Here is a 14,706-nt window from a genome sequence, read left to right as displayed (position 1 = left end):
CACTTTATTTGGATTATTGTTACGTGTTATTTCATAATATATCGTATATATTATATCTTAATGTATTATTTCAACAAAAAACTTCAAAAATATCCTTAAACTACGTGAAATTGAACAAAAATGCATTCAGTTAATAATTTGATCTAAAAGTTTCCTTCTTGTAAATAGTTTGGTCCAATAACGCCCTTATTGTTATTTAATGAGTCACAAATATCCTTTTCCGAATAATATATTATTTATTTTCTTTCTTAAACACATTTGTTTGCTAATGATGAACTTTTAATTAGAAAATACTTATCATACTTCAATTCAAAAAAAGATTAAGAAATAAAAAAAAATTATTTTATTAGAATTTTTTTATTGTTATCTAAATGAAAATTAATGATACAGTTACTATGATCCTATATATGACTTATATGTTTAAAAGTAATATTTTTTATTAGGTATATAATATGTTTAAAAAGAAAAAATATTGAAATACTTATATATAAAAAAAGATATGTTTAACGACTCTCGTGATCGTTTTACGAATTTTACTCATACTTCTAATTTTAACTCGTCATGTAGCTTTTATATGTGATTTATGACTTGTGAGAATGAGTGATAAAATTTTCAGATTAAATAAAGAGTTATTTTTATTGCTAATAATAATGGGGATGAAAGTAAAATAAAATAAAATAAAAGGGCCAAGCCCAAAATGAAGAATAAATAAATATGAAAGATATAAAATAAAAAATAAAAAAGTTAAAGTTTTGTTGCTGCTGCGAACAACAGCAATGCAGTTTACGATTTTACGCAGAAAACAAAAAGAAGTTTATCACGTAGCGCAAGAAAAGGAAAGAAAGGGAGAAAAAGTGATAATGCTAAATGACCAGAAATTTAATCAGAAATTTAAAAAGTATAATATTTTTTTATTTTAAAATAAACTGATCTTTTTTTTCATTTTTTAAATTAAAGATATTTAAGTTAAAAGAGTAAAAATATTCAAAAAGATAAAAATAACATAGTGTAAAACATGTTATTTTACCATTTTGGTCAAAAGAATTTTTCCAAAGGTTAGATAATTTCTCCAATTCAATTAGACAAGATCACAAACAAACATGATCTCCTTTATAGAATTTCCAAATTAAATAGAACTTATCTTACCTGATATATGTATATCACAAAATTAAGTCACTCACCTTATTCTAGTCAGATTAGAATTAGAAATAAGATTTACGTTTTTTCTCCACTCAGTATTTGATATCCTTTTTAAAATTCCAATTAATTAAAATTCACATCACATAAAAATTAGAATTAATAAACCTCGTAATCAGTAAAAAATAGATTACAGTTGCAACTTACACCAAGATAAATAAATATATTATATAGTACAATCTGCAGTTGTAGAAAGGAAAACTACATTTATCAGACACAAAAAACAAATTAATTACTATTTTTTTTAATGTCGTGTGAGAGATAAGAATAAATAGATCTGAGATAAAATTTTAGTGTCTTGTTTGGCTGACATGTTTGAGATAAAATTTTAGTGTCTTGTTTGGTTGACATTTTGAGATAACTTATCTTACCATTTATACCATAGTGATGAGATAAATTATTTTATATACATAGTAGGGACTAGGGTAACTTATACTAGAATAATTAATCCTGAGATAACTAGTTCCCAACAAAACGATCTATGATATCATTGTGGATTTTAGAAGTGCCTCATTAAGGATTGACTTGATGAAAAAGTGATTGTTCCTCAATTATAGTTTTTTTTGTTCTTTCGTGCCAACTCAAAAATAATAACAACCCTATTTAACTCTAATGGGCCCAACATGACTAATTTGATTGATTAATTTTAGGGAAAAGAACAGAAATCACATACTTTTAAGTTAAAATTACCATTTGTCCCTTATAAGTTTATAATTACAGAAATTTCTCAAAAAAATTAAAAACAAATACAATAATATAAGCGCTGATACATTAATCTGATGCGCGAGATACATTAATCGTTAAGTAAAATACATTACATTTTATACATGATACACTAATCTAATGTACATTTTATACATGATACACTAATATGATGCGCGAGATACACTGATATGATGCGCGAGGTACATTTTATACATGATACACTAATCTGATGCGCGAGATACACTAATTTGATGCACGAGATACACTAATCTGATGCGCAAGATATACTAATCTGATGTGCGAAAATGAGGAATTTTGGAGATTTGTAAAACTTATAGGGAATAATGGTAATAAGTTAACTAAAATGTGAGATTTCTGTAATTAATTCTTAATTTTATCCAACTTGGATAAAATTGGTAATAAAGAGTGTTACAATTTTTCTATTGATTGAATCGTAGCAACATATACAAATTAAAGATATCCCAAGTATCCTGACTATAAGTTGAGAAAGTAAAGACATCTTTAAAAGAAAATGCCCTTTGTAGTTACGTTCATGTGATCAAAAACTTTTGAGGATGACATAATTGAATTCTCTTGTGAAAAATCAAGCCTGCAATGTTTCGAAGTAAACTTTAAACACCAAAATAAATAATTACATATTTGAGAAACCTTGTAACACAAAGTAAAAGTTCAAAAAGCACACAAAGTTGAACACTTGAGACTCAAACTGATGTGAAGGGGTTTTACACAAATATTTGTGAATAACTTATGTCTAGCAGGTGAACAATAATTTCTTCAACTAATGAACTAAGCCTATGAACTGACGCATCCCGTTCAACCTTTCCAACAATTAAAAAGCTATCAGTTGTCTCGTAATTCTCAAAAAAGACTCCAACTTTCATAATTAGCAATTCAATCTCTTTATGTATTGTCTGCAATGATCCTCCGCAAGATCATGCTCAACATAAATACATAGTTAAATTAAACCACATGTTTCAATGATTTGAACCACCTCTAACTTATAAGCCATGTTCATAAAGTCCTCATTCCCTTTTCTCCTCTTCATTTGTCTCATAATTCAAAAATCAAAAGCAAATAAATGGAGGGAGTTACAATGTCACTCTTATCCACAAATATAGTGACAATCCATGTGATTATCTACTCTAGTTGTGTGAGGTTAAGGAAGAGAGAAAACCAAGAAACTCAAGTTGACAACTATAACCTGATAAATCAAATCACTAACACATGGAAGAAACCATTATCTTCTCATCATCTAAGTTACTCGGACTCTCCACGCACTCGTGTCAGATCCTTAAAAAATACACTATTTTGGAGGATCTGACATGCAACCATCCATATTTTTGAAGAGTCAGAGCAACATAGCTTCTCATATCCCCTGAGCAACTTTCAAGACTACAAATTTAATATAGAATCGGAAAAAGACAACACTTGTAGGACCAAAAGAAACAATGGTTAAGTTGCAATATGATCCTTAGCATTTACCTTGAGAAAAGGTCATCGTAAAAGTACATTGTCAATCTGCGCAGGAAATCATACAATAGAATCGTTATAAGCTACAAAAAAAATTATATTTATATACATTCTCTGATCTATAACACATAAACACACTTCATGAAGCTACATCGCTTTACCAGTAAATCTAAAACATTAAAGTGACTAAAATCTTTCATAACCAACATAACGATCCACCCTAGTTCTTAATGGTTGATCGATCACTTCAAAATAATTTGTACCCGAGATCAAGTTATTCATATCAATAAGCTCATACAATATATAGATAAAATTATCATCTCAAATATTAATTAAATCTGTCAGGACATGACAGATAGCACCGTTTGTTTATACCAAATAAATTGTTTCTCTTGTCTAGTCTTTGACAAATTAATTTCTTTGTCTGTCACTTGTTGTCTATTCTTATCGGCAGATTGTCCTTTGTAAGTACGTAGGTAAGATAAATACCGGCTATGGCATTCAAGTGACGAAGTGGAAAAGATGGTAGAAGTGGAGAGTGGATCGATAACGGTACTTTGATCATCATCACTATTCATAGAGGTTGAGGAATAAAAACAGAAAATATGCAAAAAATAGAATAATTAAAATATTAGATGATAAAAAATTGACAAGCTATACCAAATAAATATGCATTATTTTTCACCAAGAAATAAATAAATATGCATGGTACAAATCTTGATTTATGAGTTTCATTGTACAATTCTTCATCTGCAAGTTGTATTACTCTTGAAAATCACTATCCAATGGTATCTTTTTTTGTTCATTTATTCGAAAAAGTGGTTTTTGATATCTTTCAACAACATATTCAATAATAAAAAAAAATTCTCCTTTTCCAAAATTTGTGCAGTCCTCTTCTCCTGTTGGCTTTAGAGTTTTACACTACTCTTTGTTCATCTTTGGGTAAATATAGCATATAAGAGTTTTATCATTGGTTCAAATGTCTCCTTTTAGACTGTAACTTGACTTCAACAAAATTCAAATGTCAATTCATGTAGAGTGCATAACATACCAAATGAAAGATTAGATTAATCATATTTTACTAAAAAGATGATCTGCCACAATTGTGTAAGAATAACATTGAAGATTTAATTTTTTATAAGATTCATGTTCTTAAGAAAACATTTTGTAATAGAAAAATGGGTTAGGAAAGTATTTCATTACCTCCTTTTGCAGTAATGCCAAGAAATAATGCTTGAAAACTCAAAGGTTTCCTTTAACTGAAAAGAACATACATTAACCATAAACTGTTAGTGAAAACTTACAAGATAACAAAAAATACAAGATTACAATTGAAAATAAAAAATGAAGAAATAAATCTCTTCAGGCTGAGGCACGGATATCTCGCTCTCTTTAAGGAGATTCAAGCCCACTGCAACAAATGTTTTTCACCGGTCCAGCAGTAGTCCTCTTTGACTTGTCCCCTCCAGGATACAACAGCCTTCACAAAGAATAACTCAACAACTCTGGACAAGAGTTGAGTCCAAAGCTCCACAAAAAAGAACACCTCCCTTCAACTAATAAGAACTCTCTTTTTGACAAACCTTATGCACTCTATATTTTCTTGTGTATTGTGTGTGCCAAATCAAATGAAGACCACCACTATTTATACTAGAAGAAGTCTTCCTATCAATGAATAAGAAGATAAATGGTGTAGTAAATAGTGAAGATAAATGGCCTTAGGAGTTACATAGGTTACAAGGATAATGTAGGAATTAAGAGTGACAATCAAGTGCCCACCAATGCCATCAACGGCTAATACCATCAACGGCATTTTGCAAAACTGATGTGCATATGGCACTAACTCCAATTTGGAGTAATATAAGATAGTAATGCAGCAATTATGATTGTCATTACATGCATCCAACATTTTGTAACATATGAAATGTGAGAAGTCAACCAACGGCCAGAAAACCAATGTCTGTGTGACCATGCAGAATATTGCAAAATTTAATATATTTTAGAATATTAAAATGTCACACTAACATAAACAATCAGTAGAATATGACAAAACAAAAGTCTATCAAGTTGCTTACTCTATGGAGAGTCTATTAGTTGAAATACCCAATTAATTTTAATTTTAGACAAAAGATAGTGAATATGTTTTTTGACTTCACTAAAGATCAATTTCTTTGGACAACTATTGATGAGGCAAATGAAAGCAAAGACATATAAAAGCTCTGAATACCGAACATGTGAGGATACAACATATGTGACAAATCAGAATATGTTTACGTCTACAACGAAACAGAGAGAGATCAAAAAGCAAATCTATCTACAATGCTAAAAGAAAATGCAAATCAAACAGGAGGAAAGTAGAGCTCAAAGTTGCACCCAATTGGAGTAGTAGATACGAATATTATAACTATTCACACCAAACATAATTGCAATTGATGTGGTTGCTCTTGGGTCTTGAAGGCTTCCAAAGTGGCTAAAACTCTTCTCAAATCAGCCGTAAGAAATTTAACAAAATTATCAACGTGAAAGCAACGAAGAGCAAAGTAAAATTGCTGAGAAAAAAAATCAACATGAGAAATGGCATCCAAAGTAGCAAAGAGGAAAGTAAAATTGTAGAGATAGCTAATATGATACACGTGTTTATAAGAAAAGACCATAAGGCTCAATTAACAATGAAATGGAGCCCACTTGTACAGTACGAATTAAATTGCTCTTCGTACAATCAATTAGTGTTGTGTTCAATTTGGACAGCTTTCGGTACAATTTTTTAATGTTGTGTTCGTCCCAACAAACTGTCATTTCTAAATATTGGTAAGGTAATATATATATGAGCTAAGTGGTATAAGTTATTAATAAACCTCGCACCAAAATAAATAAATAAATATAGTACTATCTGCAGTTGCATTTGTTTGACTATGATACTTCTTCGGGCCACTTTTTCTTCTCCAATTTAAATAATTAAGAGATAATTTATTAATTAAAAGCTAATTTATCCTTATTATTAACTATATTTATTTTTTCAAACATTGAGTTTAATATATTCAAAGGTTAATATGGTAAAATTATCATTCTAATTTCTATTTATTGCTCTTTCAGGGGTGTGCCAAGTTAATACTCCTTCTGTTGCTTTCTACTTGTCACCGTTTCATTTTTTAGAGTTAAACAAAATCAAATTTGACTAATTTTAAAGATGTATTTTTCATAATATTAATTTGAAAAAAATTACAATTTATATGAAATAATAATAAATTCAATGATGGTGAGAACAATCGTTATATGAGATATCAATGGTTTAAAAGTAATGATATGAATTATAAATTTTATTTACATATGAAATAAATTGCTATGAGATATAAATGTAAGGTTGTTTTTACAAAATATAAATTTGTGGGTCAATTTTTGTATTCGAAAATCCCAAATCATGATTTGAAATTCTCAAATTATGCTTTTTGGAGAATTTGGAATATGAAATCATGAGATGAAATCAGCCTGAAATCGCATGCCCAAACGCTGATTTCATCTCATGATTTCATATCGTCATATAAAATCACATGTCCAAACACCTACTTAGGCTAGTTATATTGTTACTAATTGAGTTTTTCTTACTTATATGTTTATACACTAAATATTTAATAAATAAAATAATAGAAAGAAATAACACAATGCAAAATTAATTTTCCAACCCTTCTTGTCTTGCATTTTCATAAGAACGGATTATGTGGAGACAAATCTAAAATTTCCAGAACATAAACGTGCCACTAGAGAAAGGAGAAAAATGATGTATTTGGTAGAATTGATCCCTATTTGGTACAATTGATCCCAACAGTCAATATTAAATCAATTTTAAGAAATGTATACATAAAATTTCTAGTTTAACAGAGAGAGAACATGAATTTAACATGAAAATCTTAAAAACCTGTAGGTTCCCAATTTTAAAGCAATTCCTGCCAAGATGACGGATCCTGCCGTAGGTGCCTCTACATGAGCTTCGGGTAACCAAATATGAACTGGTACCATAGGCACTTTGACGGCGAAAGAGGCGAAAGAAGCAATCCATAGAAAGATTTGGCGCCGCTCACTAAATTCTGTGGTTAATGAGATTTGTAAATCGGTTGTTCCTGTTTGGAGAAGAATCAACAGAATAGCTAATAGCATAAAAACAGATCCAAGTAAAGTATAAAGGAACAACTGATATGCTGCCTTGATCTTTCTTTGTCTCGAACCCCATACCCCTATAATAATGGTAGAGTCAGGGGTGGCCCCAAAGCGGAATTGACCGGTGGTGCTTGGTCGAAGCTCCAGTAGGTAGCCACTCCCTTATCAGAGAACCGTACGTGAGACTTCCGCCTCATACGGCTCCGTCCCGAGCTTCCGTCGTCGGCCTTGGCATTAAACCACTATCTATGCATGTATTTTCAGCCTGGACTGACGAATCTTTTGCTTCTCGGGTGGTGTCGAACAATGGTGCTTGCGTTGCGGGAGATGCCCGCCCGTAGGGTCCGGCCTGCTTCCCGCCCGAAAGAACCGCTCACTAGCTAGCCGGACTAGTGGGGGCCTTATCTGGAGACATACTGAAAACCATGCCTTTTGAACCGAACGCAATGCCCGTCTTCCAAATAAAAAAAAGGGCTCGTTGGGAAGAAAGATTACGTGCGGCCTGTAGAGCACATGTAAGGCACAGTCGGGTTGCTCACGCAGCGGATCACTCTCTCAGAGAGAGAGAGAGGTGTGAAAGTAATAGCCTTATGTTATGGCTGCCCCCCGACTTACGGCCTTTACGCTACTACTATTGTGATGTGAGCGGTTCAAATTGGTTGAATCTTTCTCAATCATCCTGGCCGGAACTTGTATGCAGCACTTGTACGGAGCATAAAGGCTTGGAACTCTTTTCTTATCTGAATCTTAAGGACAGGACCCTACCCTATTCTCGAACCCTCTGCCGAGCTCTACCCTGCCCGCATTTCCTTGTGTTTTGAAGAGGAAAAAAAATCTCTCTACCTGCTGCCAACAGTCTTTCTTCGGAATTATCTGAACGGGTCGATCCTCCCATCCCGTTTGTTTTAGCAACTTATCCTAAGGTCTCCTCGCCAAGAGCTCCCTATCTTTCGCCTAGGTGGAGAGGAGGCCCATTCGACAACCATAATAGGCTCTATAACTGGATCACGCACGCTAAGAACCATATTGTTGCAATATTTTCCAATTCAATTATCACAAACAAATAACGATCTCCCTTATAGAATCTCTAAATTAATTCAATCACCTCATTCTAATCAGATCTTAGAATTAATAATAAAATGCATATTTTTTTTACTCAGTGTTTGATATCATTTTTAAAATTCCGATTAATTAAAATTCACGTCATATAAAAATTAAAGCACAAATCATGATCTAACTCTTCCTTATTATTAAAGCTGACAAATAGACGGGAAAGAAAGCTAAAATAAGTAGAAGTAGTTGTCATAAGTATATTATTTCATTAAAAGCACAAATCTTGATTACATTTGGAGATAACATATATTTTTCCTAATTTGTTTTCAATACATTTGGATCAACTTTTTTAGTAGAAATAGAACCATCATGACAACCCTTCATACAATCTTCCATGCAAAAAGGATTGACAAGACAAAAAAGTTCACATTTTTGTTTACAAGTCAGGTTCACCTCACCAGTACCTTCAACATTTGCTACAAAAATCACAATGAAAAATAATGCTACTAACATCTTTGTAAAATTCATTTTTGAGTTAGAATTTTTTTATTTGATTTGTATTTTGGGATATGCTAGATGAAAGCAAAGTACCACTATTTATAACCAAAAATTTCAATAATCATTTAAGTTTTGGTCAAATTACAATTACTAGTAAACTTCGTAATTAATGAAACTAAGATAACACTAAAATAAATAAAATAGTAATACAATTTGCATTACTCTATATGTTTTGACTATGATACTTCCTAGCTTGGTCCACTTTTACTTTTCTAGTTTAAAAAGAGTCAAGAAATAGTTTATTAGAGTAATAGTTCTTAATTTACCTTTATTCTTAAATATAGTCATTTAAATTTTGAATTTATTATATTCAAAGATAGCTAAAAATTATCATTTTATTTCTTATTTCTCTAAAAATGTGCTAAATTAATATTAATTAAACAGGTAAAAACGGACTGAGGAAGTATTATACAAATCAAATTACGTCAAACATACACGCATAAAAGTTTGACTGGTCTGCGTCAACTTGTGAAAGTTAAAGGTATTTACTTATAAAAGTTATAATTATAGTAAAATCTCACTAAATTAATATAGATGGGATCATAAAATATTATTATTTTGTAGAAATATTATTTAATCGGTAATTTAATTATCATTAATTTAAAAAGTGTTTTAAAATTCAATGAAGGTCAATTTTGATTACATCAAAATCATTGTATCTTACTAATTTAGTAATTTATGTATCATATTAATTGAGTTCACATTAAAAATAAATTTATGGTGCAGTTCGAAGAACACTTATCGCAATTGGAACAATGTTACATGTTCAAAGTTCAAGAGCTTAGAAAAAATTGTGGATATCATCAGAAAAAAACAATGTTGACGATTAAGTTGAAGATGATATAATACTTTTAAACCTGTTACGCATAAGGTCATAAGGAATCACTTATCACATTTAGAACTCTTCACAATTTTATGGTGTAGTTAAAAAAGACAACATTAAAACTTTGAATGCAATAAGAAAAGTTAAAGATGAGTTTCAACTAGATTTAAATTTTAACAAAAAATCAAAATACACTAGACTCATATTTCACTAAATTTTCTTAGATATATTTCTACTTTTAAAGAATTATTAATTTATAATATTAATGAGATCATATATTTATATAGAGGTCTTCTAAAAATATGTTATCTTATTATCTTATCGAAATGAGTGAGGTTATATTGTATTAATAGAGTGAGGTTCTATTGTAGGTTGATTTGTGGGGCTTGACCATTATAAGTTGAGGCAATTTGTGGGTCAAATAAATAACAAGAGGCATTCAAATAAAAAAAATATAATTAAACTATTATATATTAAGTTAATATTTCTATTTAGCTAGTTATTCATTAACTGTTTAGTTTTGTTTATTAATATCTCCATTTAATTCACAAAATATCTATATTAATATCACATAAACTTTATGTCAGTACACACATATATATAATTGAGTTCTCTTACTTATTTTACACACCAAATATTTAATAATAATAAAAAAAAAGAAATAAAATAGTGCAAGTTTTTCTACCCTTCTTCATTGTCTTGTATTTTCTCAAGCATCGATTATGGGGAGACAAATTCAGAATATGAATGCACTATTAAAGATAAGACAAAAATATATATTTGGTAGAATTGATTCCTATTTTTCTTCATAAATAATTTATATTTAATCAAATGCACCATTCAACTATTTTGGAGCTTAGATGTCAACCGTTAATATTAAACTAATTTTAAGAAATATACACATAATAATTTTAGTTTAACAGACAAAACCACGAGTTCAACATACACCATGTCATTGCAATATTTTTTCAATTCAATTATTATCACAAACAAACACCGATCTCCCTTATAGAATCTCCAAATTAAATAGAACTTATCTTTACATGATATATGTATATCACAAAATTAAGTCACTCATCTTATTCTAGTCAGATCTTAGAATTAGCACTAAGATGTACGGTTTTTTTTTTCACTCAGTATTTGATATCCTTTTTAAAATTTCGATTAATCAAAAGTTCACATCACATAAAAATTAGAACACAAATCATGAACTTTTATATCTAGGTTAGCTAATTTCTCCTTATTGTTAGAGGTGACAAATAGACGGAAAAGAAAGCTGAAAACAAAAAAGGTGAAGTTGTCATAAACATATTATTTCACTTTAAAAATATAAATCTTGATTACATTTGGAGTTATCAAGATTCAAGATAGCACACATTTTTCCTAATTTGTTTTCAATACATTAGGAGCAACATTGAGTTGAACTTTCTTAGTAGAAATAGAACCATGATCACACTCTTGCATACATTCTTCCATGCAATCAGGATTGAGATGACATACAAGTTTACAATGTTCTTTACAAGTTATTTTCACCTCACCAATACCTTCAACATTTGCTACAAAAATCACAATGAAAAATAATGCTACTAACATCTTTGTGAAATTCATTTTTGAGTTAGAATTTTTTGGATTGGACTTGTATTTTGGGATAGCTAGATGAAAGCTAAGTACCACTATTTTATAGCCAGAAATTTCAGTTTCATTAAATTTTGGTGGTTACAATTAATAAACCTCGTAATTAGTGAAAGTTAGATTACAGTTGCACCAAGATAAATAAATATAGTACAATCTGCAGTTATACATGTTTGACTATGATACTACTATAATGGTATCATTCACACTTATGATATACAATAATGATATCATTCAATATTTATGCAATTTTTTCTGAATGTCTCTTATGGTATTATTGAGAATTTTAGAAATGTCTCACTAAATACTGAGGATTGATTTGGTGAAACAATCGTTTTTTCTCAGTTATACAATTTTAATATCATGATAATATATAAATAAATTGTGGTAATATTATTTATGTATCACCGAATGACTTGGGAAAACATTTATAATATCAGCACAATATATATAACATGAGTCAAACTCGCAAGAAAATGATTAGCTGCATAATCTATTGAAGATATTTATTTAGGGATATTAGAAATAAAAAATATAATCAAACTATATTACGTAAATATTTGGAACTCAAGTGATAGCCTGAAAAGATAAAGTAATTTGCTATATCATTTTAAAGCCATAGTAATTATGTTAAAATACATTTTACACACTTTATACAATTAAGATTCGTTATAATGATAATATTTGTCTGAAAATTTTATGATTATCATATTCATGAGGTGTTTTTATATATGTATACATATATTTGGTGTAAGTGGCAGAGTTAAATTTTTTTATTACGGGGTGTCAAAATATAAATTAAAAAGTTTCATGATTATCATATTGAGGTGTTTTTATATATGTATATATATTTTTTTGGTGTAAGTGGCAAAGCCAAGATTTTTATTAAGGGGTGCAAAATATAAAGTAAAAAGGTAATTGTTGCCATCATGGGTTAGTGAAATGGTTTGGTGGACCCTTATACTTGTATCAGTTTGTATTCTGAACCCTTCTACTTATACATTTGCCATCTGGACCCTTAAACTCAATAAAACACAATTTAACAAACCCCTCTGACCGTTGACCAGGCTTATGTGACAGTAAGATGTCTGAGTTGGCAAAAGTGTGTAACTACACGCCTATTAAGGTAAGTGAGGAGCATTTTTACTTTAAAAAATTTAAAATTATAAAAAAAAATAAAAATTTAAACCATTAATTAAAAAACTCCTTCTTCTTCACCCATTACACCTCATTTTCAGCCATATTCATCCCTTGCCCAACCCTTTTTTTCTTTTTTTCCGAAATCTATTTTTCGGCTAGATCTGGTGTGTTGGCTTAGGTTGTTGGTTTTGTGAGGTTGGAGAAGGAAAGGAAAATGGTCGTGACATGTGGCGGAGATGAAGGCAGGTAAAGGAAGGAATATGATGGTTTCGCCGGCAACAATGGTGACGGCGGCGATGGTTTGGGCCATGAAACAATGGGAAGGGGAGAAACTATAATAGGTAGATTTCGACGAGTTTCACGGCATAGGTTGGTGTGAAATTGTATTTGTAAGCAATTTGGGGTGTGAGGATTACGAAAAGTTTGGCCAGATCTGGTTTTGCGGTGGTTTAGGTTGTTGTTACTGTGGAGGTTGGAGGAGGAAAGAAAAATAGTGATGGTGTGCGGCGGAGATTAAGATGGGTGAGGGAGAAAGTATATATGATTTCGCCAGCAAAAATGGCGACGACGCCGGCGATGTTTGGTCGTGAAATAGGGAGAATTAGAAATGCCAATAATAAATTAAAATGTTATTATTTTACATTTTATTAAATAATTTTAAAAAATAGTTATGAAATAATTATGATGTGGCATTAATATATCTGACGTGGATATGACATGTCAATTATATAAAGGAGAGTGAGCTACACACATGGTTGGAGGGGCTTAAAAGTCTCATTTTAATTGAGTTTAAGGGTTTAGATGACAAAGGTGTAAGTAGAAGGGTTTAGAATACAAACTGATACAGGTATAAGGGTTCACCAGACCATTTCGCCAACACACAACCTCAAACAACTTTTGCAACCCCTTAACCACTACAATAAACCTTCAACTTATGTTAAGATGTGTCAACACTTGTATATATATATGTTAAATCAAATTTTGATCTATATATACAATGTAAATTTTTCGATGAAGGGGTGTCACTTCCTTGCCCTAGGGTAGCTCTGCCCATGTTTGGTGTTTAGATTTCATTTAGCTATTATAAATACAAATACACAAAAAACTATATTAATGATTTTGTGTACCAAAAAAAGCAATGCAAAAATTGTTAACCAATTTGTTTTTAAGGGGAAATGTTATATACCATGAATTCACAATTTAGGTTCGACAATCTCTTAAAGTTGTCAGTTAGTTTTATTTGGACACTCGAACTACGATATGATTTGATTAAGCATCTGAGTACATGTTAACTTGTGTTCTAAAGTATTCATTATGTAAATCACTTAAAAATATGTTACTTCCCTTAATTGTACGTATTAAACTTAACAATGATGTAAAATTATCTTTAATTGAGATTGATGTGTAGATTTAAAGTACATGTCATGTTTAATCATAAGGTTAACTTATTTACACAATAGACATTTGTTAATATGCACAAAAAATAATTAAAATTTAAATCAAAATTATCTAATAAAATACTTTATCATATATTCAGTTGTAAGCTACCATGATTCAAGTGTGTCTCAAAATAAAATTTATTGATAAGTTTAAATAGCGGTGAATGTATTTAGCCAAATGGTTAATTACATTGCTTGGATGAGAGCTATTTCCATTTATATTTACTTATTATATAAGTGAGTTTGAACCTGAAGCAGGTATGTTTCCGTCGCCTTCAACAAAGGTATTTAAAATATATATATTTCTTTCTTTTGTTTTAATTTAATTTAATTAGTGTGCAATTTTTTTGAAATTATGGGACCATTTTAGCTATGATATTTATTTTTAAATTCATATTCTTTAGTTATAGCTTTATTATTTTGAATGTCAATAATATTTGTGTATATTTTGTAACTACTTTGACTAAAAAATCAACGATCGATAACGAAAAATACTTTAATTATAAACATCTAAAT

The sequence above is a fragment of the Solanum verrucosum genome, unplaced genomic scaffold (genome assembly GCF_900185275.1).
Source record: "Solanum verrucosum unplaced genomic scaffold, falcon-dt-bn FXZP01000278.1, whole genome shotgun sequence".
Taxonomy (NCBI): Eukaryota; Viridiplantae; Streptophyta; class Magnoliopsida; order Solanales; family Solanaceae; genus Solanum; species Solanum verrucosum.
The sequence above is the reverse complement of the archived record's forward strand: the minus strand, read 5'-3'. Positions refer to the sequence as shown.